The 27,355-nt window shown below is 38.9% G+C and overlaps 2 long non-coding RNA genes across 2 annotated transcripts; both read right to left on the bottom strand.

The window, feature by feature from the left end:
- Positions 1 to 1,763: 1,763 nt before the first annotated feature.
- On the bottom strand, positions 1,764 to 24,355 carry LOC122972571. The gene is made up of 3 exons (XR_006399775.1): positions 20,812 to 24,355; positions 16,411 to 16,422; positions 1,764 to 1,774 (listed from the first exon to the last, which is right to left on the bottom strand). It is a non-coding gene; the product is annotated as an uncharacterized LOC122972571 (long non-coding RNA).
- Positions 16,431 to 17,878, bottom strand: LOC122972573. The gene is made up of 3 exons (XR_006399776.1): positions 17,353 to 17,878; positions 16,634 to 16,797; positions 16,431 to 16,542 (listed from the first exon to the last, which is right to left on the bottom strand). It is a non-coding gene; the product is annotated as an uncharacterized LOC122972573 (long non-coding RNA).
- Positions 24,356 to 27,355: the final 3,000 nt, after the last annotated feature.

Genomic DNA, 27,355 nt, shown 5'->3' with positions numbered 1-27,355 from the left:
ATATGCATGTTATATTTACAGCTACTTTATTAATCTCATTATTTGACTCTTCTGAATCGGAAATAATGTCAAAGGATGATGATATCACCCGTCATGAGTATGCCGGGCCTGCCGCTGATTAGGTTTCTTTGTCATTGCTGCCTTAGTTGGCTTAAACAATAGACTGTGCAGAATTTCTTTGTCTGGTTTACTGATTTGATTTACCAGACCATGACTGATGTGAATAGCAACAGAAATTCTCTGTGCTTGACTTGACCTGCTTATACTAGTAGGTATGTGGTAAAAGGTGTGTTTTTTCGTGCATATTGATTTGAAAAATGATCTGATTCTTTCTGAATATTCCTGAATATTGTTCAGTTCACCTTCTAGTTGAGATTTTAGTAATTGTTGTGTAATTATATGTTTTATTTCTGATTTATTTTCTACCTCTGATGTTGTTTATGATTTTTGTGTGACTTGGCTGCTGTAATGCTGCAAATTCCCCAGTCTCTCTTAGTACTCTATCCTATCTAATGTTCTCGGATCTATCTAGCTCCTCTCATCTGATGTTTCCAGTGTGTTTAATGAAAAAAACACAGCTGTTTTATAGTATAGTGTATAGTATAGTGTTTATAGTATTTTTATATTATTATAACCCACTGAATGATTTGCATCATTTCTAACACATCTCTTTAAAATTCACCGTATGTGAGACCTCACGTCTTTTAAGAAATGCAATAGCTATTGTCGATAAGTGGATTACATAGCTGGAGGTCATCCATAAATATGTCACGACATGAAAAGACTTCCTCTAAAACACCTCTTAAGATGCTTCTTAAGATGAAAATACAGTCAACAAAAGGAAAAGTTCTTAAGGTAGAGCAAATAGACATAATGTGCATGAATTCAGTCAAGCATATTCATTGTTAAAAATGCAAGACTAGTTTTGACCTCAAAGCGTCTTCATCAGGGTAGATATAATACATTAAATCTCAAGACTCTAGACATACAGTTTTGTCCAATGCAGTAGTTATTTTATTCCTCTTTTTTCCACTTTTATTCAGCTAATTTCCACAATGAGTGAGACTCAACGTGCAGAATTTGAACTTACATGATATTACATGCATGCACCACTGTGACCTGACCTCTCCTCTTGGCTGTAGCCATTGCGGGATAAGAGGCTAAGCTGATAAGATGGTGTAAGATGGGAGAGGACTCAGAACCAGCCCAGCTGAAAATCAAATATCAATTTCTTCCCATCTTTGAAGTTTTTTTTTTCCTATCTTTCTCTCTCTCTCTTTATCTATCTATCTCTCTTCTGCACTACCCAAAAGAAGAGATGAATAAAGCAGAAAAACAAGACTGAATGTAGTGAAGTATCTCTGACAGGGCAAAGTTTTATCAAATATTAAAGAATCAGATTTGAGCAACTTCACTGAGGTTACTTGTCGGTCGTTGTCCTCAGAGCCTGGGCAATGTTCGTCCAAGGCAGCATTACGCACCATGTAGCTGGAATCTCATTAAAGATGGGGGGGGGGGGGCTGCAGCTCCTCCCCATCTTCAGATTTTCCAATTGTGTGAGGTTACAAATGATGTTACATCCATCATGGGAAGTTCTATATTGTTTCTGTTAAGTATAAGTCATGTAGTTGCTTAATCAAGTCAGTTTTATTTATATAGTGCCAAATCACAATCTTTAAGAGACACAGAAGCACAAAAACAACAATTATAATAACAACAATAATAGAAATAGGACGAATAATAATAATAGCAGGCGTGGGTGTCAAGCAGGACCCTGGCAGCACGGGGTCCACAGCCACAGTCCATATGCAATCCATAACCAGGCGGTCCGCGACCATGATCCATAGAGACCTGCGAGATGAGAAAGCACAAAAACTCTGGGGAAGAAGCCAAGTTAGTAGCATGCATTAATGGTACATGAATGCATACAGATGGAGAGGGAGGGGATGAGAGAGGAGCTCAGTGCATCTCTGGCAGTCTAGTTTTTCTGCATCTTTATGAGACAGGATGTATGTGCCTGATTTTTGCAATATTATGTAGCTGAAAAAAGGCAGTCCTTGAAATTTGTTTTATGTGGGAGTTGAAGGACATATGCTGATCAAAGATAACTCCCAGATTCCTTACATTGGTGCTGGAGGCCAGGGTAATGCCATCTAGAGTAACTATATAATTACATAATGAGTTTCTGAAGGGTTTAGGGCCAAGCTCAATGACTTCAGTTTTGTCTGAGTTTAGTAGCAGAAAATTGAAGGTCATCCAGGTCCTTATGTCCTTAAGGCATGCTGGGAGTTTAGTTAACTGATTGGTTTCATCTGGCTCCATTGATAAATATAATCGGGTATCATCTGCATAACAATTAAAAATTTATGGAGTTTTTCCTAATAATATTACTTAAAGGAAGCATATATAAGGTGAATACTGGTCTAAGCATAGAACCTTGTGGAACTCTGTGTTTTTTGCATGCATGGGGGATTCATCATTAAATGAAAACTGAAATCAGATATCTGATAAATAGGACTTAAACCAGTTTCATTCAGTTCCTTTAATGCCAATTAAATGTTCCAGTCTCTATAATAGGATGTGATGGTCAAGGGGTTTAAATGCAGCACTAAAATCTAACAAGACAAGTACAGAGAGAAGTCCTTTGTCCGATGCAATTAGGAGGTAATTTGTAACTTTCACTAGTGCTCTCTCTCTGTGCTATTATGCACTCTAAATCCTGACTGAAAATCCTCAATTAAACTATTGTTATGTAGAAAGTCACACGACTGTAGTACTGAGACATGGCTTTGAATTCAAAGCTAAAGGAATCACTTCCTTAAATTTAGCTACAGCACTATTAGATAGACATCTAGAGATGACATTTTTGTCTAATGGCATGTAGTCCAGTAATAGGAATACAAAATTATTCAGCAATGGTCTGATGAAATAGGATTTTGTGGAAAGACTATTAAATGTTCAATTTTGATGCCATACGTCAGACCAAGGTTGAAGGTGTGGTTAAAACAGTGAATGGATTTATTTACACTCTGAGAGAAGCCAATTGAGTCTTATAATGAGATAAACGCAGTCCCAAGGCTATCATTATCAACATACACATGAATATCAAAGTCACCTACTATAATTACTACTATAATTATAGTAATCATTATTCATTATCATTATTAATCATTATTATCTGTACTTAGGACTAAGTTTGACTCAGAGAATTCAGCGGTACACTATAACAAATAGAACTGGACATAAAGTTTTCCAGGTTGGGTGAGGGATATTAAGAACAAGGCTTTCGAATGAGTTATAATTAATTTAGGTCTAGGGTTGATTATTAGGCTTGAGTTGAAAATGGCTGCAACTCCACCTCCTCAGCCGGTGTCTCGAGGAATGTGAGTATTAATATGACTGGGGGGAGTAGATTCATTTAGGCTGACATATTCTTCATGACACAGCCAGGTTTCAGTAAGACAAAATAAATCAATATGATAATCTGATATTAAATCGTTTATTAATACAGCTTTAGATGGCAGAGATCTAATGTTTAAGAGTCCACAATTAATTCTCCTATTTTGTTGTACTATTGCAGTACACAGGGGCAGACACAGTTTCTACAGGGTTTTGGTTGGGTAACTGCTCTAATGGAAGCGCAGAGAAGCATGTAGGACTGTAGCTCTGCCTCCTGGTCTACTTATAAACTCAGCCATATTTCTAGATATGAGAGCAGCTCCATCCAAAGTGGGATGTGTACCGTCTCTCCTAATCAGACCAGGTCTTCCCCTGTAAGTCCGCCAATTATCTCTAAAGCCCACATTGTTTGCTGGACACCACCTTGACAGCCAGCAGTTGAATGATGACATGCAGTTTTACATATCATCGCTGGTCAGATTTGGCAGGGGCCCAGAGAAAACTATGGAGTTCAACAGTCTTTTCATATGTGCACCGACTCAACATTAATTTTAGTGACCTCCGATTGACGTAGCCAGTCAGGAATCATTACCACCAACGTGAATAATGATTTTACCATATTTATGCTTATCCTTAGCCAGCAGTTTTAAATTAGATTCTAGGCATACATTTGACTATGGCCACCAGTGTCGCTAATTTCAGGATAGAGAATGACTACTACTTCTTTAAAAGTGTCCTATCTAAGCTCTTTTGTGTCTCTATTTTTGTAAATTTCATTGAATTTCAAGTAAATTGATAGTATGTAGTTTTTTAGTAGGTTGCCTAGGAGGCTCTCAGAAATAGCAGCGTTATTGTGCACATATCTCTGTGTATAGAAACCATTTAATTATGTGTTTCTTAACTGCTTACCAAATGAATCCTCGTGATTTACACATGTCTCTGCTCATCTCCCTGTCTCGTCTGCGCACACAAACTTGACTGGTGCTGGCAATGACCCCATGAGTGCAAAATTCCCATCATGCCAATTTTCTATTGACCTCTCCAAGGGTGATTATCACCCGTCTGGCATGCTCTCTTGAATCAGTGCTAAGCTAATGGCATGCGTTAGAATGAGTGCAAGGAGAGAGATAGCCACTTGAGTCTCGGCTGGGCAAAGCAGGATTTTTACAACACAAGGCAGATGCTGTTGTTATTTGTCATCCCACTCTTTGGACACATGTCCTCATAATCCTATGGAATAATAGGGATTTAAACTCTACACTGTATTATAATACAGTGTAGAGTTTGATTGGTTTGGGTTTTAGCCTTGGTCGTAGTGATGCTCGCACCTCGATTTACACATGTGCACTCACAAGCCTGCAAACACACACACACGCTCACAGCAGTACTGCCCAGAAGAAGTGAGACTGAACACAATATAAATTAGACATAATGTATGGCTTTTACTGTAGAAATGTCAACATGTTAGATGCTTACAGTTTGGAAAACAAATGTCTACATTACAGATTATCCTTTTTTAAAATCTTACTATTTCATTTTCCTGAATTTTATCTTGCACGCCAGATAAAGTAAAGAGACCAATATTCAAAGATGACAAAAAGTATAATACATATATGTCATAATAATAATAATAATAATAACAGTAATAGATAGTACTATAAAAACAGTAATAGTAATATAATAATACTCTCCTCCAATCACACGCAATTGCCCACTGAAATGTGCATGTACGTAGCCAGCCAATCAGGACAGACCTGTCTGAAGGACTCAAAGCGAAGAGATGCTTGGCTGCGGCGGCGATGAGGCCGGGACACGACAGGCAGGATCGAGCTTGCTGGAGCGTCGACTCCATCTGTGGAGAGGTAAGATCGGTGAGCAGATTGCAGTCACTGAAGTGAGAAGGATGTGAGCGGCAGTGAGATGCCGCCTTATATACTGTGTGAGACACACATCATCGGTAGGCGCTTCCTGATTGACCAGCTACATAAATGCAAATTTCAGTGGGCAATTATGTGCTTGTGATTTGGGAGAGTATTACCCATAGAGTCCAGTAGAGGGCTCCACCTCTGTGACATAGAACGAGGAAAAAGAGGCAGAACTAACATGGGAAATAGAAAGAATGCAAGGATCAGGCTGGATTAGGGATCTGATACAAAATGAGCATGACATTTTTCAGATAGCTCAGAGTCAGGTATAGAAAGAGAAGTGGAGGGACCATTAATAACTGAATCAATTACCCTGAATAGAACTTTAGGATTGTGGTGATTTCTGGATATTAATTTGAAGAAATAAGCCAATCTCGCATCCTTAACTGCTTTCTGATAAATTAACATTTGGTTTTTAAGGGTGTTGTGTGCTCTTTTGGACTTTTTACCTACCAATGAGGTTCAGGTTTTCAACAGTGTTCTACCAGGGAAGGTTATTTGATTTTTGTTTCCTAGTTTTAAATGGTGCAATTTGGGCGAGGATGGACAGTCACTGGTCGTTAATTGAATTTAACAGCATCTGGATTGAGAGGAAATTAAGTGGAATTGAGGGAAGATGAATTAAAAATATTACAGAATTCGGCTGCAGAACCAGCATTGAGAATGTGAGAATGTGTTGCAGGGTGGAGACTAGGAATAGAAAGCGAGTGAGAGAGAGAGAGAGAGAGAGAGAGAGAGAGACCAGATGAGAAATCTACAGTGTGACCTTTAGAATGTGTGGCCCCGTTAACAGATTAAATAAGGTTAAAAGAGTCTATAAAATCTAAAAAAGTGAGAGGTGAGGGAGTGGGAAGGACAAAATACATGAATATTAAAATAACCAAGAATAAGCTCCCTGTTATATTTAGGCACAACAATAGATAAAAGCTCAGAAAATAACATATTTTTAAGGCCTATAAATTATGATGCAGAGTAAAGGGGCAGTGATAAAGAACCTTAACACTTCAAAGGAAATAGAATTACCAAAAGTAAGACGATGGCACTTAAGACCTAACTTATCAACAGCTAGACCACTCCCTCTTCCAGAAGACCTGGGAATGTGAGAATATACAAAATCAGGGGGCGTGGCCTCAATCAGGGGAACAGTGTCCACTGGTCTTGTTAATCATAAAAAAGCCCAGATTATTAGAAACAATAAAATCCACTGATGATAAAAGACTTTTTACTAAGAGATCTCATATTCCATGGGCCAAAATTGTTTGGTGACAGAGCAGAGGAAGAGGAAACGAGCATACAGCAAATAGGACGTAATTTTTTAAAAACTTATTGCAAATCACAGAGATAGCAGAAATAGAAGATGGCCAGCAGGGGGAGTAAGGGGCAGCACCGGGGGAGAGGTAACTGCTTTAGGTGAGACAGGTCAGGTGAGAGCTGAGGTGTCATCTCAAGTGTCATTAGATAAATGTGCTGCAACAACTAAAGAAAATGGTTTTAGAGATATAAGGATATACTGTAGACTGTGTATATTTATGAAATATAAACAATGGTCAGCATATTTGAGTTATTGGGCCTGGGTGAGGGAACCTGGAAAACACCCATATGAAACTTTTGATCATATGGTAATTCTAAAAATTTAAATAAATGAGTGTTCAGTGTATAGTGTAAAAAAGGTTTTACACATCAAAATGTTGAGATTTTTAGGGCTAGCTACTAATATCATCATAGAATTCACATATTTTGTGAGCAGTCACAAATTATCATCTTACATTTCACTTTTTATTAAATGATTGGCATCAGTTCACTACACATATTGTGTAGTAGACTTCCCTGTGTCCTCCTCAACTATTGTTGTCATCCACTCAGTGATTTTCAGATCTAATTTTCCTATTCAGGGTCATCATGACATGATCTCATGTAACAGTATTGAGCATACTACACAGTTTGTAAGGGTCCCATCAGGAGACCACTTTGTGTCTGACAACTGCCAGGAAATCCTGAACTGTTTTATTTTGATTAACTCAATATGCACTTTATGTCATGTACGTAATTGCCTTCATGGCAGCCAGAGACTCACTGCTCCAGTACTGGTACAGTACACTCCTGAAGGAATGGTTGTTCAGTTGACAAGTGGCACCAATAATGTACTGCTGATCAGGAGACATGTGATTTTCATCAATAATATTCACTTCTACTGGGTATCATCTGACAATGGCTTAAGGGGCTGCTGTTAAATAGAAGACATGAGAGGAGAAACACTTAATTAATCCCAGAGAGACCACATGATCTCCCGCATAGCGCCCATAAAACAATAACCATCAATTAAAATATGAAAAATAAATGTTAGAATGCACAAAAGGGGGATGACTTTCACTATTAAAACTGAAACGAGCCCACAATGTGTTACTGTATTGTAATGAAATATTCCTCTTATAGTATATGATGATGAGCTTTGAGGTTGGTTGCTTGGTACCACACTGGTGCTCAAAGGGCTGTAGCAGTCAGAGAAACAGCTGTTTGCTGGCTAGCATACAAATATACGGAGCTACTTTGACATTGTTTTTTTAAATGTCTACTTTGTAACTTTACAACACTGACAGCATCATATCTGACTAATGACCATAGTAGAGCTATGTTCCAAGTGATTTAACACTAACCGCATACTGCCTTTCAAACATCAAACAGTGATGCAAAATAACGTAACCATTTGTAATGCTTAAACCTGCATAAACTGATTTTTTGGCCACTTGGGGGCAGTGGAAACAAGTTGTGAACACAACACCGACATATCATCATCATCATCATCATCATCATCATCATCATCATCATCACCTTTTAAGTTGATATGGTGAATTTGTTAGCAAATAGTTATTTACACACCCAGCAGTTATGGAGTAACATTATCATTAATTTGGAGTCATGTTTCTGTCCACCTGGTGAATGTAAGTCCAATATTATCATAATAACATTATATTAATTTTCTGTTACTTGATCTCTATCAACTCCTGAAGGAAATATCTGGTTCCCTAGCTGCTAAATGCTCCACTATGTTTACCAGCTAGTCACTAACTGTCTTTTTGCCAATTGGTATAGTGTACAGTGGGTTTTTAGAGCATCACTCGCTGGTACCATCAGCTCACTGCTCGGTTTCACGATGACGTGGCCGGTGGCATTACTTCCTCCTTAGAGAGTAATGGCCCGGGTCTGCTCATAGACTTGGGAGAGAAGACACCAAGCTTGCTCCCCTCCAGTTATTTCTGTGGGAAATATGGAGGGTGACGGACACACTTATGAAGGTATTATTGGAGCAGAACACCCTGAACATCCTGGACAGGAATTTGTAGCTGTAGAAAATAGTCAGACATGTATCTATAAATCTGAAGTCACAGAGAAAAATGCTTTAGGAATTGCAAACTTATAGAATCTTCTTTTTTTCTCTCACACAAAACACAAAAGAAGTTACACTTTCTCAAAGATGTCATTGGAGGTGCACAAATCCTATTCTATGATTCTACAAATTAAGAAACTCATGAGTTCACATTCTTGCTACAGTTGGTAATGCACTTCATAGACAGGCCCATATTAAGAAGCTCAAACATCATTAGATTATTAATACCAAAGCATCAGTGTGTAAGCAGCATGTTATTGTTGTAGCTGCTGGAGGTGGAGCTAGTTTCAACTACTTTATATACAGTTAGCTAGTTTAGTCCAGTGGCCCCCAACGTAGGGGTAGGGCCCCTTACCAGATAAATCTGAGGGGTCATGAGATGATTAATGGGACAGGAAATAAGAAAAAGCAAAGTTCTGATACAAAAATCTGTTTTCAGTTTTTGGACTTTTTCTCTAATCTTTGATTTTTGGTGAAATATTGGATCTTTTGAACATTTGTTGAAATTAAACCATGTGAGATGTTTGAGGGAAAAATCACTATCTGGTGGAGCTGTTAACAACCCATATACATCTGACTACACACTGCTTTTTTATAAGATGTCAAATGCCAAAAGGGTTGGAAACCACTTCCTCGTGATAATAGGCATAGCAGGTTTTTATTTCCTCTTCCTTTCATGCCATTTTATGCCTGCTCTGCACCGTCTCAACCTCCGAAGCTCTTTCAGTACTACTAGCCTCACCCCCCAACTCTCAAAGTGCTGTCAGTAGATACAATAATGCTGCTTCTACAGGGAGCCAGTAGAAGTGTATGGAGATTTTAATTAAAACATGCATACTCTTGACATCTTATGACACATTGTTGCCTATCCCTTAATGTTACAGACATTATTGTGACAGAATGTTTTTCTCCTCTAGGAAATGCCGCTGAATCATTTACTGGACAGACTCTACAACAGACTATCAAGTTTCCTCGATTGTGCCCCTCTGGACCTAGATTATCTAGAGTTTATATGTTCACAGAAGCTTGATGTACTCAGTGCAGTATCAAACCAACTTAAGGATCCCTCAAGCAGTGCATGATGTCCTTACTGAGGTGCATTGCCTAGTCTCTGGGCAAAATGACAAGGAAACATAGATAACAGTTTCCCTGGAGAGGGTAAATAGTGGCCACCCAAAAGTTATAATATGTAAGAAATATGTGTCTGAGCTTCTTAATATGGGCCTGTCTATGAAGTGCATTGCCAAGCTCGTAGGGGTTTCTAGGTGGACGCTGCATAGACGTATGACTGTTTGGGGTTTCTGTGTGAGGGATCTGTACAATGACTTAACTGATGATGAACTTCATCCTGGTGTCAGCCATTCACTCCAGCAACCCACATGCTGGGTACCAAATGATGATGGGATTGCTGTGGGCACAGGGACATTGTGTGCAGTGGTAGAGGATTTGTGCATCAATGCACAGAGCTGACACGGCAGGGACTGTGTCAAGAATGTCAGAGTTGCAGTGTGTAGTACGCAGGACACACTCTGTCCCAGGCCTCAGATCGCTGATGCACATCGACACAAACCACAAACTTATACGGTTGGTTGTGTTTGTCAAATAGAAACCTATTGCAGGACTTGTTCACAATGTAGGAAATAAGGTGATAGATAATTGCACCTAATTTTCCCCCCCGTCTCAATTAAGGTACAATATGGTGATATTCAGAGGAACTGATTGGTAACTGCACTTACAGTAACATAACAAGTGTAGTTGTCGTCAACTTGAGTACTTCTCCTGGTTCACTGTCCTCTGCACACACAGACACACACAAGGAGCCCTCGTTGAAACACAAGAGAGCAGTGGAGAGGATATAGCACAACCCTAAATGACAGCAAAATTCAGTAGAGACTATGTTTATTTATGTTATTTACCTAATTTATGTACACTTTTTTCATTTCAGCTCAGTGTGAGAGTCTCTACTACTCATTAATGGCCATGCTACTTTACTCTCCTCTACTTTGTCTCCTCTCCTCTGTTCTGAGGAGCACCAACGGGCAGGGCTCAGCCCTCCATGTGTGTGCTATACACAGCGAAGCACATGAGAGACAGATACTGTCATGGATGTATGAAGGGAAGTGGATACAGCGTTGGAGGCGGGGCCCTGTTCATTCCTATGAAACTTGCTCAGTTGCACATGAAGCCAAAAAAGCCACATCCTGCTGTGAAGAAATTACCTGGATGAAAACATACTGCACATGCTCTATTGGTCACATGTGCCCATGGGGCATGCTCACTAGAGATTACCTGTTACTCCATGACTGAACAAAATTATTTTAAAGAGAAGCAAAGCTTTAATTATAACAATAAACCTTTTCAAATTTAAAAAAAGAAAAAAAAAAAGAAAAAAAGAAATTTGCAACAAATTAATGAACAGGATCTTAAACTGGTGGTATGTGGCTGGCCACGGTAGGGTCTGGGAGCAGCAGGGGCCTCTTGCTGTGGATCATGTGCTTTCACTTCATGCACAAGCAGATCCGATTCCTCTGCAGAGAAGCCTCCTTCTTACTACCTGGCAAATGCACCATTATAAGAGCAATCCGCCAAGCTGCAAGTGCACCTGGCTTTTAAAGGGAATGGGAGATGACACTGTGATTTTTTTATTGCATGTTATTCCCAAAACGCACCTATGATTAATTAAGAGACTAAGTACAACCCCTTTGAACCATGCACCTGGTGCTACAACCATTTTTTCTGCTGTTAAACTAGCAAAAAGTGGATTTAGACACACCCTAAGTGCACTTGTGCCATGCACTTCAGACTGTGTGCTTAGATTGTTAAAATAGGGCCCTAAGTATCTACAATACTGTCAATTGTTAAGGAAAAATAATTTTCAACTTTCAAAACAATCAAGAACACTTTCCAGGATGTAGGTATAGATGTGTAAAAGACTAACATGAAGACAACACTACACTAGTATATCCTCAGAGGCTTCACCAGATGATGCAAATGACAATTAAGTCTCAAAAACAAAATGGTCAGATTACTTTGGTTAATACTATGAAAAGCCTGTAGAGTTCAGTAACAAGTGATATGGAGCAGCTGCAGCCTAAATGATGGAGAAGTAAGCTTGTAACTGGAAGGTTGTCAGTGTGATCCCTCAGACCAGCAAGAAACATGAAATGTCCTGGACTTCTAAAGTCAACTAAGCAACTTGAATCCAACAGAACATATATCTGGCTTACCAAGGATAAGACAGAAGGCTAAAAGCTCAAGAAACAAGCAGGAATTGAAGATGCCTGTAATACATGCCTAGCAGAGCATCACCAAAGAAGATAAGAAGCAAATGGTCATATCTATGGGTTTCACACTTCAGGCAGTAATCAAATACAAAGCAGTCCTAGATATAATGGCATCATTTTAGATTCCATTAAAATATCCTATCAATTGCGCTGACATTCCTACATAGTTCACCTGTTATGGATGTAAACACTCTAAAATTAAAGATGACAAATGTACGTCTTAAGAAGTGGAAAAAAAAGCCCTCTAAATCTTCTCTGATGTCTATTTTAATTTTTTGGCTTGGCTCATCTTCTTTGTTCCACAGCCATTGCCTTCTGTATTGATCTGCTGCCAGTTCTGGATCTATGCTTTCTAAGCTGGAAATGAAAAAGGAAAAGTTGTTTAAATCCATAATCCATGTTTCTTACTTACACCCTAGCTGTAACAAGATGTCAGAATCAACGTGGTCTGCATTCCTTGCGCACTCAATGCACTTAAGTCAATACAGTCCACATGAGTAAATGTAAACCACGTAGACTCAGACTCAACAACACTGAGTCTATGAGTCTACGTGGTCGATACATGACCACATGGACCATGTGCACTCAACACTCAGTCAGGTTTTAGTATCTTTGTGACTGGTGTTTCTGTGTTACATGAGGTGAAATAGCTTAATGATGACTGGACTGCCCGTTATCAGATGAAGTTAGATGTTGACAGTCTGTCTGATCCATACCAGCTGCCATGAAGTATGTTTGGTTCACCCACCGAGTTGCAGGTCACTGCCCTACTGACACTGTGTACAATGATAGCTACAACGACCGGACTGATTCTCCGTCTCCGTACACCAAGAATGACTGCAAGGCTGGTTTGATTTACTGTGGTTCAGTATGGAAAACACCCAACAAAGATCACTTCTTTCTGAAGGCAGAGATGAGTACAACAAGTATGTGTGAGGGTATGTTTGTTCTAAGTAACATAACACCATACCAAAAGCGCTGCAGCCTTTTACTTTGTTTTTGTTTACCATGTTTTTAGTTATTCCCATCTTTTTAATCTTAATTTCAGCAATTTGTAACTATCAAAAAGGATGATAGAACCATTAGTGTAGCCTATTAGTTATGTATTCATACTTAGTATGCTGCTAGCCTGTCATCAAAATCACCCAAGGACTGTGAAATAAATCAAATTCACTGTTGGACACTAGAATAACCAGAGTTTTAAGACTCTAAAAATCAATTGCCAACATAGCGGTGTGTCCACTAACTCACACTATAAAGCTGTAAAAGTTGGTCGTGTCTAGAAGGTTACCACAGAGCTGTGATTCACCACCAAAGGATTCGAGAGATTTGTATGTGTTGTTTCTTCATTGTATGTGTTGTACAAAATAATGATATGTTATGATGTGAAAACACTGTGGCTAAGATCTGCTTAGGTTTAGGCACAAAAACACAGAGTTAGGGAAAGACAGTGGTTTGGGTTAAAATGATCACTCTCATGAGATCTTTTGCAGAGAACTGTGAGTCTGGGGTTGTGCTCTAGATATGACCATAAAAATTGGACCGGCAGTATGGTGGCCACAACAGAGATCATGTGATTTTAAATGTCAGCTGAAAAACCTCTATAATGTTTCCTGAGTTGATTGTTGACTTATGTCTGTGTGATCTGATTTGTCAGCCACATTTATGTTCCTCCTTCCAAGACCTGCTTGCAGGAGCATTGCCTCTTTGTTGGGTGTTTTATCTGTGTTTACTGGTTGCAGACAGAACTGCAGTTCCATAAACCTTACCACTGACATGCATAGGGGATCTGCTGACTTCCTTTTGTATTTCTGGCCTCCAGAATACAATAATGGGAAACATCTTGGATGAAGCACAGAAAGTTATTAATTAGTGAATATCTAAATATCAAAGGACCAATTTTTTTAAATAAATGCAACTTTTACAATATTTTACATTGTAAAATTCTACATTACCCCAAACCCCTGTAAATAGGAGCATTTTATCCACTGTCAGTTTATATACATGCAGTGTATTGATGTTGTGAATATAAATGGTGCTGCCATGTGTTTACATTTCTTAGTGGGAGTGGGGGATAACTACATGATTTTTCTAACGATCAATACAGTACCATCCCTCACTGATGCACACACATGCTGCAAACCATTTATCCTGGAAAAGTTGGAATATAGCACAAAGTATGCAAAAAAAAAAAAAAAAAAAGGCATGGATAAATGATAAGCACTGGGTTTCCTAATTTAGCTCACACTGAGCATGACCATTAAAAAGAGACTATGTCTTGTAAAAACATTTATTAAGGAATGTTTTGAGATTATGATTATAAAAAGGCTTTGAGCTGTTGTTAAGGTAATACAACATTACCTATTCTAATCTTACTGTAACATAAAATTTGATTTCTAATGATTATTAAAACAAGATAATTGAGATAAAACAATTATTGCATTGCATTCTGTTTTGCAAAGATTCTCCCGTTTTGTCTTGTATTGTCAATTATTGTTTTTGAAATCCACTGTTAAAATCGTGGTTATGTTTTTTGCCAAAATCAAACAGCCCTACTGTTACACTCACTTACATTTGCATCTCCCGCTGCACTGTGGCTGGTCTTGCAGGTCTGCTGCTGGTAGGCCCAGTAGCAGTAGGCTGAGCAGCAGTGTGCTGAGGTGGGTGAGGTGTGCTGTCCCTTTCATTTCTTATGCAGCTCAGTAGCACATGTACTGCTGACTCAATGTTTGTTGTGTTCTGGTAATTTTAGTGGGGGTTACTTGTAATTAGATGCATTTGGCAAGTGGAAGTGTGTAAAATTTGAGAGAGAGCATGTTTACCAATAACACAGACTCACCTTTGCACAAGTTTAAAAAAAATGTATCGTAGATGATAAAGACAGGCCATATGATATATCTCTAGGGCCAAACAGACATGTCAGTGGTACTTCAATAATGCAACCTTTTAAAACCTGACATCATAAAAGTCCAAGGCCGTAGTGAGTGATCCCTGTGAGCCTCTAGAGTTCTCCTCTCTGAAGGAGTCATTCAAGACAGCTTTGCTACTTGCACTGACCTCAGCTAAGAGAGTGAGTGAACTGTATGCCCTGTCGGTTCACCCCAGCTGTTTGCTGCTTTGTGGTGACCACAGTGGTGCTACTCTCAGATCAAACCTCTCCTTTGCTCCTAAGAACATAAGGAGTTCATTTAGGTTGAGAACTATTCAGCTAGAGACATTTTGTCCTCCACCCCATGGGGATGCCAGGGAGGCAAAACTGCACCTCTTGTGCCCTGTACGTACGTTGGCATGTTATGCTGTACACACCGCCTCCTTTCGGCGCACTGAACAGCTGTTCGTGTGTGGAGAGGGAGCACCTAGCTAGTTGGCTTTGTGAGTTCATCTCCCAAGCTTACAGGCAGGTGATAAGGACCCCCCCACTGTGGTCTGAGCACATTCCACACGTGATGTGGCAGTGTCTTTAGCCTTATTCAGTGGGGTGAGTGTCGAGGACATATGCATGACAGTGTCTTGGTCTACACTTTGTCCGTTCCTAAGGTTCTATCTCTTGCACATAATGGGCTCCTTTTCAAGGTCTGTGCTTGCAGGTGCGACTCAGGACTTGTGAAAAGGATGGTGTGTGTGTCATCTGTGGGACACCTCACCCCCCCGGGCAATTATACACCCACATTCTCCCCTGATCCAAGATAACTCAGGTAATGACTCGGGAAATGGGGTGTACAGGGTGTCTGGTATTTGACCTGTGACCCTTGCGAGCTTAGGCCATGGTTTCATCAAATTCATGTTCATGCTACTGGGCTGGGTTGGGCCCCCTACTGCTCCACTTAAGCAGCTGAGTTTATAAAGTGGCAGGAGGGCCACGGCGACTAACCTATAGCTGGTTTGGCTCAGTGAGGGAGTGTGATGACATGTCGCAGCAGGGCGAACATTCATCAGGCAGAGCCTGTGTGAGATAGAACAAAGGTTACGACATTTTAACCCTAGCTCTATAACCAGATTACAGCTTGTCCAACAGTTTAGTCATCAGAGCCTCAAAAGCCTGCTGAGCAGACTTCAACTGTACTAGAGTCTCCTCAGGGTGCCGCCGTCTGGCTTCTTCTGACTCTCGCAGGAATTTCATCAATTCATCATCCACCCTTCTAAGGAGACATCGGTGTGGCAATTGGTGTTGCTGGGCTAGATGCAGTATCAACAAATTCTGTGACACTGATACAATGTCCTGGTGCCTCAGGTCTGCACCCCTCTAGCCCCTCTGTTGTCCCAATAGCAGGGAAGGCCACATCATGTTGCCCTCCCAGAAAGTCATCCAGTTATCTCTGAATAAAACTGGAAGCATATGGCTACTTTTATTATTATCTTTCACTTTTTGTATGCATCAACAAGCCATTTCCTGGCCACCATATAAGGGCAGAAAGACTGTGTGAAATGGCTGCCAAACTTTTCTGCTGCATCTTTCCATAGCTGTTTTTTATTGGCCTTGGCAGATTTTAGCCGTGCATTCAGGTCTTTTAGAGTTTTTGGGCTTTATGTGGCATCAGTGGTCTCCTGTCTAAAACACACATAAAAGTAACAGGTTAGCATGCACAACATTGTTAACATTATTACTATTCTTATTATTATGATTATTATTATTATCTAACCTGTTATGGTGTGAAAGTCTCCAGTTCCAACCATGTTTGCCATGATTGTGAAGTCCTCATTCAAATAGTACGTGGTGGAGTCTGCTGCATTGTGGTATAATGGACTGGGGAATGGAGTGCTCCTTTGGGGATCCGCGAAATGTTCATGTTCAAGTCCAAATAAACTTTTAAAAAAACACACACACATTATTAACACCACAGCAATGATAGAGCTCTGGGAAAGTTAATTCACTCATTCATTTACCTCATTTATTTATAAATTAAAAAATATTTTGGAACAAAACAATAGGCTACCTCTCCATGTTCAAAAATCAGTCATTTTCCACATAACTAAAGATCTAAGAGTAATGATAAAGCAACAACTGGTTTGACCAAACCTAACCTCTAACCAATATATGGCCCACTTTACCCTATTGTTTAAAAAAAAAACAAACAAACTTAAAACTTTTTAACTGGAATTTCCACTTCCAATTAGTTTTTTATTTCTTATTATTTTTATTTCATGGGGTAGGTGCAGTGGGGTTTGCGCTAGCCAGGTTAGCTATTGTTAGCCACTGTTAGTAATACCAGTTGATAACAATGCATTACGCGGTATTTTGTGCATACAAACACTGTAGCAACATGTCCACAGATACTGTAAAAGTTGGACACTACTGTGTGTACTACTGATTTAATGAGACACAAACAATAATAAGTATATTACTACAGCTTTCACATACTGTAGATGTGCAGAGCAGCCATCTTGGATTTTGAAGACAGGGTTGGTGAGATTCTTCTGACTTTGTGAATCGGATATCCAACTATAGGGGGCATTCCAGTTGAAATTTCCAACTGGGAACTCAGAAATTCCTACTTTCCTTTGCAAATGGAGTGCACCATAAGACTGCACTGGTGATCTGTCATTCTCATTTAAAAAATAAATGAAAGCCACTGAAGACTGTATGTACAAGGAATCATATGATATAGTAGTCTGATATGTAGCACACAAGGGATTTAGCATTAGCAATAACAAAACTGGGAGAAAAGATGACAAAAAAACAAAGAACATTACTATTTTGAAATGGTGCATGTCTCAGAAAGTCCATGAGAGAAGTATTGTGTAATAACAGAAGTGCATCGTTTCATGAAATGGCACTAGAAACCAGGTCCCATGGTGGAACTTATACCCACACATTCACACAGACACGTCTGGAAACTCGTCTATCTCCAGGAACTAAAAGCTCCCTCATAAAAGACTAATTTGGCCATTACTGCCCTTGGCGGAGCAAGGCGATAAGACGGGTACGCATGTGAGTGGCTTACATGCTGTAATGATTTCTGAGGCATGATGGCGGAAAGATGGCTTCCTCAGGGGTTGTGGAATGGCTACAATGCTACAAAACATGGATATCACATTATTGAAACAAGAGTCTGAGGAGGCTGGCTGGTTGTAAGTCCTCATCTGGGAGGAGAAGCTGGAGAAAGAAAAAGCAAGGCGGGGAAGGAAAGGAAATGGAGGAAGCCAAGAGAAAGGGGTTTGTGTTTTTGTGCAAGCCTATGCATGAATGTCTGTATGTGTGTGTTTTTATGGAGGCGTATCCTCTTAGGAGAGGAGAACTCTGGGAGTAACTCTGGGAGGATGAGAAAGCGGGAGATCGAGAGAAGTCACAGAAGAAACAATTGGTAAAAAAATGACAGCAACCATTTGTGTATGTGTGTAACTGCGCACATGCATGGAAGAGTGAGTGCCTTTATGTGTGTTAGCAGCTTACTCTCAGTGGAAAAGACGACTCTCTGAGGGGAGACTGAGAGGTAGAGACAAGACAAAGCAAGGCAGGTGATGGAAAGTGTGTGTATGTGTGAAGGAGGGGTAAAGTCTATCCCCATAAGAGAACTAAAGAAGAAGAGAACAAGAGATGGAGGGGGAAAAAGTAATGTAAGAGTTTTGGCTAAAAGTAAAGAGAAACCCCAAAGTTAAAGCATGTTTGTGTGAATATTTGCATGCATGAGTGTTACAGAAGCAGCTTTGCAGTACATTAATCATATATGAAACATTTCCACAATTATACATTGCCTCGGTGTAATTCTAATTATCCATTCGAGGACGGCAAGGACTCACCAGTTCGCCGCAGGGCTCAAATCAAAGACGACACAGAGAGAGGCGAGAGGAAGGGGAGGAAGGCAACGTAATGAGGGAGCGAAGGAAAAAAAAAGGTAAGTGAGAAGAAGAAGAAGAAAGCAAAGAAAACAATGTGTTAGTTAAATGTTAATTAACCAGAGACAAAAAAAAGCAACACATAGGGCACCGCATTATGAAAGCGAGGATGAAAGAAAGGGGAAGTATTCAGAAACGAGGGGAAAATGACTGAATGCATTCAAAACAAATACATGAAGGTGGGGAGGAAGTGAAGGCGGCAGGGAGGCTTAAGGATTAACCTATTAACGCAGCAGGTTTGTCATGCTGTAAGCCTCTTAGGAGGACCTTTCCGAGCCGAGAGGCGGTGAGAATGTCAATTTAGGCACTTTCTCTGCTAGTAATTACGCTCTATCTCTGGGCTAACGGCTTATTTTGCATGCGGACGGACAAAGAAAAGATATTAAAAAAGAAAAGAGATTCAGGCAGAGAACATACAGAGAGGAGATTCCTACAGTCAGAGGCAATACAGTTGCTGTCTAGTGTAAGTATATATAGGATGTGACGAGATAAACTCCTCTTAAATTCTCTATATTTTTCATCTTAAGTACAGTACTTCTGCAGCCCCTCTCAACTGTTGGCTTTTTTATCATTTCTTTTTTGAAGAAATCTTGAAGTGTCAAACTGCTATATTGGAGCAAATCAAAGAACAAAAAAGAAAATTAAGAGTTTTTTTATACGCTGCACTACTAAAGCAGATGTGCCTCTTGAAACCAAAATTGCAGACAGATGACAGAAATGAGATATATTTAGGATTTATGCAGAAACTTCACTGCAGTTTTTTTTATGTCTGGTTTAATTATGCTACTTTTATCTTTCACAGACCGTAATGTCGTAAATTTTGTTGAACTGATCTGTCACTAAGCACAATAAGACTCAGGGCTAAGTGATTAATATCTTCCATATGTGTTTGGAATATATAGATATACTTATACATATAGTATAGATTTATGAAAAGACATTATAACTTGTTGATGCAGTCGTTCCTTGGCCAGTGTGAGCCAAGATAAATTACTAGCCTACATCAATGAAAAATGTTTATACAAGGGAGACTGCTGTGGTAATGCAACAGGATGGTAATGATATGTCAACCTTTGCAGTTGATAGATAAATAAAGTTTTTCTATTTGCCAGAAAACAGTCATTATTCTTGTCTGAGCAGGTTCCAAGGTGATTTTTTGGCAAAGCCTTCCCTGTATGTTTTTATGTGTTGTATTCAATGTGAAATTGTGACTCAAGGTGTGCTCCAGAAAGGTAGTGTTTTACTTCCATAAAGTCGGGACTGATACAATTCTAGTATAATAATAATAGTAAGAAGAAGAAGAAGAAGAAGAAGAAGACACTTCTTAGATCAAATACTAAAAAGTAAGTGCCATTTAACCCAACAAAAGCTCAGGATAAAAAATGTTCTTGACCTACTAGCAGCAGGGCTTATGTCAATTACAAATGCGAATTACACACCAAATATTACACATCAAATATGGTATGGCTATGACTTCTTAAATTTCAAATGAAAAATGCAACCTAAAGGGGTTGCTAGAAAGGCTGCAGACTTTAAAACTCATATAGTGCAACAACTTGTGTTAAAACCGAAACAATACAAGAGCCTACACTCATGTCAGGTAAAAAAAAAAAAGAGGTCTGGACCAAACATTTAACCCTCCTGTTATGTTCCGAGTCAAATTGACCTGTTTTAAAGTTTGAAGATCTAGGAAAAATAGTTAAAAGTATTTTTTCAGTATGAAACTTTTTCTTTTTGCCTTAATTAGTGTAATCAACATATAATATGAAAATGGTTCATCTCATATATTTGCAACCACCCCCTGCATGTTTATATCACATAGATACTGTTCGGGTCAATTTGACCCAGCAGTCAAACTGGAGGTAAAAGGGTGTCAGAAATGTCAGATTATTTTTTTCTTTGCAACTGTGAGACATATTTCATCCCAATCACTCACACACACACCTAGACAAACACACACACACACACACACACACACACACACACACGTTCATATTGCGATTGCTTGTTTGTCATATTGTTGTATTGCGATTTTGTTCATTTCTGGTTCACAAACAGTTCATGCATGTAAAACAAAATTTAAATGTTATGTTTCAATGTTATGTAAAACTATTGTGTTTCATATGTTGGTCTTTCAAAAGCAATAAAGTGGTGAAACATTTAAAAAAAAGTTTGAACATGCATTTTTTAAAATGAAAAACGAGTGAATTATCCTAATTGAACCATTACCTGTTAGAGGTAAGGAACACCATTGCACTAAATATTGATAGAATAGTTAGTAATGGAGTTAGTAATGAAATATTCACACTGCTTGTTAGGATTTTTTTGGTTTCCGACATCTTTTGGATAATTAAACATGCACTGGGTCAAATTGACCCGGGAACACCATTGCTGTTCCTGACAAATGAACATAACAGGAGGGTTAAGTCATAACTGCAAGACAAAACACAGACAGTTCTGGCTCACAGAAGTTTACTTCATCTCTTTTATTTATTTCTGAAAATATAAAACAGTTGGTGAAATCTGTCGGTGACATACAAGAAGTTATTGTAATGCTGGCTGGATGAATAATGTGTGCAATTCATCTTACAGAGTGTGTGTGATGGGAAAAGGTTGTTTCATAACCCCAATGTCACACTCCGATGCACCTTCCCTCTTTTCTTTCACACAAACATCCAAGCCAGGTCGGCAAACACCCTCACCCCAAACAGCGCCGATGATATTGTACTTCTAAATATAACATCACATTTACATACTGTGTTTATTTGTAATTTAATATTTGCATAATGTCTCATCTGTAATGCAACATTTACATTCTGGTTTAGTTGATACTGTTTCATGCATAATTGTTTGGCTTTTATGTGTTGTGCTTTCACTGAGGAGTCATGTCAAACAGAGTCTTCTGTATAAAATTAACCTTTTCTAATTAGTTTATAAGAACATTCATAACTCATCAAAATGCACGTTGTTCAGCTCGTATTTGCATATTGGGAACACCCTGTCAGTTATATGTGATGTATCATGTATGATATATCACATTCAAGGTGATTTCTAAGTCATTTTTATTGTCTTACATTTTACTGTACATTGCAGCAGGTGGATGAGGTTTACGATAACGTATAGTGTCAATAATGAAGATAACATTTCAACTTATCAAATATTTCCCTGTGGTTTTAAAAGTTTTCTACTATGCATTGTGTTGTGTAGTAAATTACTTCTATTTCTCATTAGCTATGACAAACCAGACGGAGTACAGATGGTTGTCAAATGGGAAAAAAAACAACAAAGTGTCTTAGTGCCGTGTTGTTTAACCACAAGCCTGCAGAACAGCTTCAGTGCTCCTTGTCATATTGTACAAGTTTCTGGAACTTTCCATTCTTCCAAAATATATTCTCTCATTTGGTGTTTTGATGATGGCGGTGGAAAACATTCTCTAATCAGGATGTAACCTAATATAGAAACATCATTCAGATATGAACAGATAATGTACTTTGAACATCTTCCTACTTGCCCGTCAAGCAATTTGCACACTTCGGAAATTGAACTCACTCTTTCCAGTGACAGCGGTATCTGCATAAATCTGCTTAGGAATTTAAGATCTTGCCTCATGATCATCGGATTCAGACTGTTTCTTCAGAATCAAAAGTAAGCCAGGTGATTGCTGTCTGTACATCCATACATAGGTACAGTGCAAACAGGAACTACTAGCAGCTAACGCAGCATGACTTCCCATAGAGCAAATTCACTGAAATGTAGAAAGTTAATTCTTTTTGCAATCTGACAGGTGGAAAATGTCGAGCTGAAGTTAAGGACATCTTGGAAGTGCAAATGCTTTCCACTGCAGCCTCGTTACACACTGTGTGTGAAACAAGACATTCTTCACTTTTATATATCTTTTTCTTCTTAAATAAAATAAGCAAATTACCTGCAAATACATTTTTACTCCATATGAATATTATTTGAAAAGGGGTTTGCTTTATTTATGCTAAATTATGGGAGTTATATGGTAGAGGTGGTACAAGAGGCTTGTCCATGCTTGGTCAGTTTCAACTTGGTTGTGATGCATAAAGGTGGAACGACTTATAGGTGTGTGTGTGTGTTCATGTCATGATCTTGTGCTGTGTGTCTCTGTCTCTTTCTCGATATTTTTCTCTCTTTCAATCTCTGAAACACACAGTGCATACTCACACCCACTGTCACAGTTCCTCTCTAGTGGTATCACAGTTTCTTTCTCATACACAGAATGAATCATTTTCAAGCATGATGGAACGGCCTGGATATTGATTGTTATCCAGCTAAGGTTTTATTACAGTCAGAGAAGCTTTAGGTAATTTCATCTTTTATCAGACTCTGGCAATAACCAAGCGCATGCAATAATATCAACAGGTCACTGTCACAGCTCACAGTGACCTGTGTGTTTCCTACAAAATATGGGAATACAGTCTACAGCATACAACTCAATCAGGCCAAGTAAAGCATCACACCTAAAGTCTACATAAAATGTAAATCGCTGAGATTACTGCTTAATGCATAGTTTGATTTTCTATATCAAAATACAGTCTCCATCTATGTAGACGGATAATTACTTGTACTCTGTCAAATTGATGCAAAACTAGGGGGTGCCATTATGAAACCAAGTATAAAACCAAACCAACCAAATATAAATTTCTGCCTTTTGGTTTCTCAGACGAGAACACAGGGCATGTGATTTACAGAGCAGAAATGTACTCTGCAGCAGACAAAAAAAAAAGCAATTTAATTTCAGTGGGACATTAAGGATGTCTGAGATTGAAAACCCTCATAACAAACCCTGCCCCATGACCAGTTGGTTACAATAAAAGTAATAAAACATGCAGGAACCACCGGGTAACATCTTCTTCAACCTAATTTAATAAATCCCTTTTAGACTGAAATTCAGATCACCATCAGACTTTCTTTTAGAATTTCTATTACCTGTGTGCAAGGTCAAGTAGTCACAGAAGACATATACCAAACATTGCAAGGCTCAAAAAAAAGAAAGGCCAACTAGACACATTTGTTTTTAGAGGAGAACTGCCCTCCAAATATAACTGTTTTCAAGGTAAAAATGACCTGCACCACCAATCACAAAAAAGATACAAAGGTAGAATGGGTGCAGGTACAGTGTGGTCACCCTGTGCTAAAGGGTAGTAACTGCATCTTGAAGGTGTTTACATACAAATATTTGATACCAGCAATATGCATGATACAAATGTATTTAAGTTACAGATTGCCATGTGCTAATTTCATAGTTGGTGTTAATATTGGTCCAATGCTACGGGGAAAAAGAAACAAACACTGGATTTGCTAACAAATATACACCGAAACATCATCTAAATACTAATACAACTTATGTACAGTATATCTACATCTTATGTGGCATGCGGAAAGTAAAATTAGTGACAGTTACCGCTCCATTATAGCATTATTGTAGTTTATGTTAAAAGGGAGGTATTATGCTTTTCCTTATTTTCAGACATATGCATAATGTCACAATATTGGATATTCATGTTAAAAGTGGCCGACGTGTCAAATAACAAGGTAAACGTATGTAGCAGTAATCCCTGTGAGCAAAAAGCAGCAGCTTCAGACTGCTCTGAACGCTCGGTTTTCGATGTTTTTTCTACTTTCAGCCCAAGCTGATGTCAGCTCAGATTTCTTTATATGGACATCTGCTATGTGTACAGCGCGCAAGTTCGCTGATCCGCTCCGTGAGTAGTTACGCCAAGCCACGACGCCATTACACAACACAGAAAAGTAAAATAAGTAGTTTACCTGTTGGAGGTGTGCTGGTTGTCTGCAGCTCTTCATAAAACATCATCATCACTGTGGCTGTTTCTGCTTGTACTATTCCTCCCTGCATTATGTCTAACTGATCCGCTGAACACATAACTCCAAACAGCTCCATATGTTGTTGTTTTGACTGGATTTTAGTGCCGCTAACGAAGCTCCACTAAGTCAGTGAGGAACACATTTTTACTTCCTGTAAATTCTTCACAATAAAAGTCTTCCATTAGTTAGTCATTTAAAAGCTTTTAATTTGAATAATAACAAAAGCAAAACAGTATATGTATATGGATATTTTTCAAGGTCAAAGTTTTGACACTAAATTGAATATCTTGAGCCTCTGTTCAAGAAATTTCAGTTTGCTCGTCATGGGATATACTCAATTTAAGTACTTTTTTTGTAGGTTAGAATTAATTTTGTGAAAAAGATTTCATCAGTGAAAGGCAGCTGCTTTATTGCAAAACTAAGTCGTGCTGTGCACTCTTTATTTACTAATTTAAGTATTTGGCAAATAATTTTCTTTTAATATGTCATAAGCTAAGTGCATATGTGCAACTAAAACAAAAGTAATAAACTGGGTTATTCAAGGTGGTGTGTAGATGCTCTCTCCTGAAACTGGTTTACTTCAATAACCTGGTTCAGAACAGAACTCTGAATCCAGGTGAACTAAGCCACACTGTCTCTTCCTCTCCTGTGCCGGTGTAACAGTCTCTTTTGTTGCTGTTGTTGTTATAATCCATCCTTGTCTCTCCTAATGTCAGCTCTGTTGCTTCCTTCCTTCTTTACGCCCTCTTTGTCCCTCTTCCCTAATTTCCATTTTGTTGTTATTACTCTGAGACATCCTCAGTCCATCTCTTTCTTTTTTTCTTTTGGTTTTACACCGATTTCAATTTGACTATAAACATGTTCTTATCTGTAACAGCCCAGGGAAAGAGTTGCTTGGAAATTGAGCGTGATACCAACTAACTCATGTGGAACAATGTCACTCTGTTATTAACTAATTCTCATTAACTAAATCTAATTAGCTTGATTCTTCCAGGCTACACAACGTAAAGAATCAATTCAAGTTCATTATTTTGATGTTGTAAAATATCAGTTTTGTAGCCAAGAGCATTTTCTGCAAAGAGAAAATATATTTTATTGAGTTTTTTTAAATTATTGTTGTTAGCTTTATAGCAGGCAGGCACATTGACTTGTTTTTGTAAACATCTAAGAAGAGCCACAGACTTGTGCATGTACTGTTGAATTGATAAGGTAATGATGAGCAGGTGTGCCAGCCGCAGGTTGATCAGGAGCAGGAGGAGGAGGCCGTGACCATGGACACCCAAGAACAAACACAAACACAGAGAAACAGACAGGGAAAAAACAGAAACAGAGAGAAAACACTAGGATCATGGTGAGATCCATGACACTCCTGTAGCCGGGTGTGCTTTGCATACTGTGATGCGAATAAGCAAAATCAACAGTTGCAAGAAGCTAGTTGGATAATGACCTGACTGGCTGGATATCTGACCTGGACTACCAACAAAATATGTTGCCTTCTTTATATTTGGATATGATCTTCTTCATAACCTTACTTCCTGTGTTTACATTCTTGCTCCTCCACCAGACACATATGAGACACCAATGAGTGGAGTGAATGTTCTCATGTGCTAGTTCATTTCATTGAGATCACCCAGTGCCACAGAGAGCGTGACAGTGGACGGAGGAATCTGGCAGAAAAGCATACACTCAACCAGCAACTTTTGCCTTGGTGCAACCCAGTAGCCTGTACCCTGTAGACTTGGCATAAAATCCAGTCTAGAAGAAGCACTACAGGCATTTAGCTTCACCCTGTCTTCAGTTTATTTCATCTCAGTACTACTAACACAACCCCTTGCATTTTTTTCAACACAGTGATTTCAGTTTTAACATGGCCTTTGCAAAACCTGATATATATTTAGACTGTTTTATTGGCAGACTGAGATCGACCATCCTGAAATAACTTCAACAATCTCTTCATCTAAACCATCAACCTGTCTCTTAAACTCCATCCAACTAGGCTGCTTAACAAAGTCTTACTCTTAGTTAGCACTTCTTTACTAGATATGACCAATGTGTCTTTAGTAACAGGCTATAAACCACAGTCCTTTCTTAAAAAGCCTACTCTTGATTCAGGCGTTTTAGCCAACTATAGACCTATATCTAACCTTCCCTTTCTCTTTAAGATCCTTGAGAAAACAGTTGCCAATCAGTCCTGTGACTTTCTACATAACAGTAGTTTATTTGAGGATTTTCAGTCTGGATTTAGAGTGCATCATAGCACAGAGACAGCACTGGTGAAAGTTACAAACAACCTCCTAATTGCATCAGACAAAGGACTTCTCTTTGTACTTAGTGTTGCATTTGACACCAGTGACCATCACATCCTATTACAGACACTGGAACATTTAATTGGCATTAAATGAACTGCATTAAGCTGGTTTAAGTCCAATGTATGCATTCATGTACCATTAATGAATGTACTAACTTGGTTTCTTCCCTGGAGTTTTTGTGCTTTCTCGTCTCACAGGTTTCTATGGATCATGGTCGTGGGCCACCTGGTTATCGATCACACCTAGAACCCAGGTCTGCTCGAGGTTTCTTCCCATTATAAGGGGGTGTATCCTTGCAGCTGTTGCCAAGTGCTCGCTCATGGGGGATTGTTGGGTCTCTGTAAATGAAAGAGTAAGGTCTAGTCCTGC

Source organism: Thunnus albacares, chromosome 3, assembly GCF_914725855.1.
Source record: "Thunnus albacares chromosome 3, fThuAlb1.1, whole genome shotgun sequence".
Lineage (NCBI taxonomy): Eukaryota > Metazoa > Chordata > Actinopteri > Scombriformes > Scombridae > Thunnus > Thunnus albacares.
Note: the sequence above shows the minus strand (reverse complement) of the source record. Positions and strands in the feature narration are given on the sequence as shown.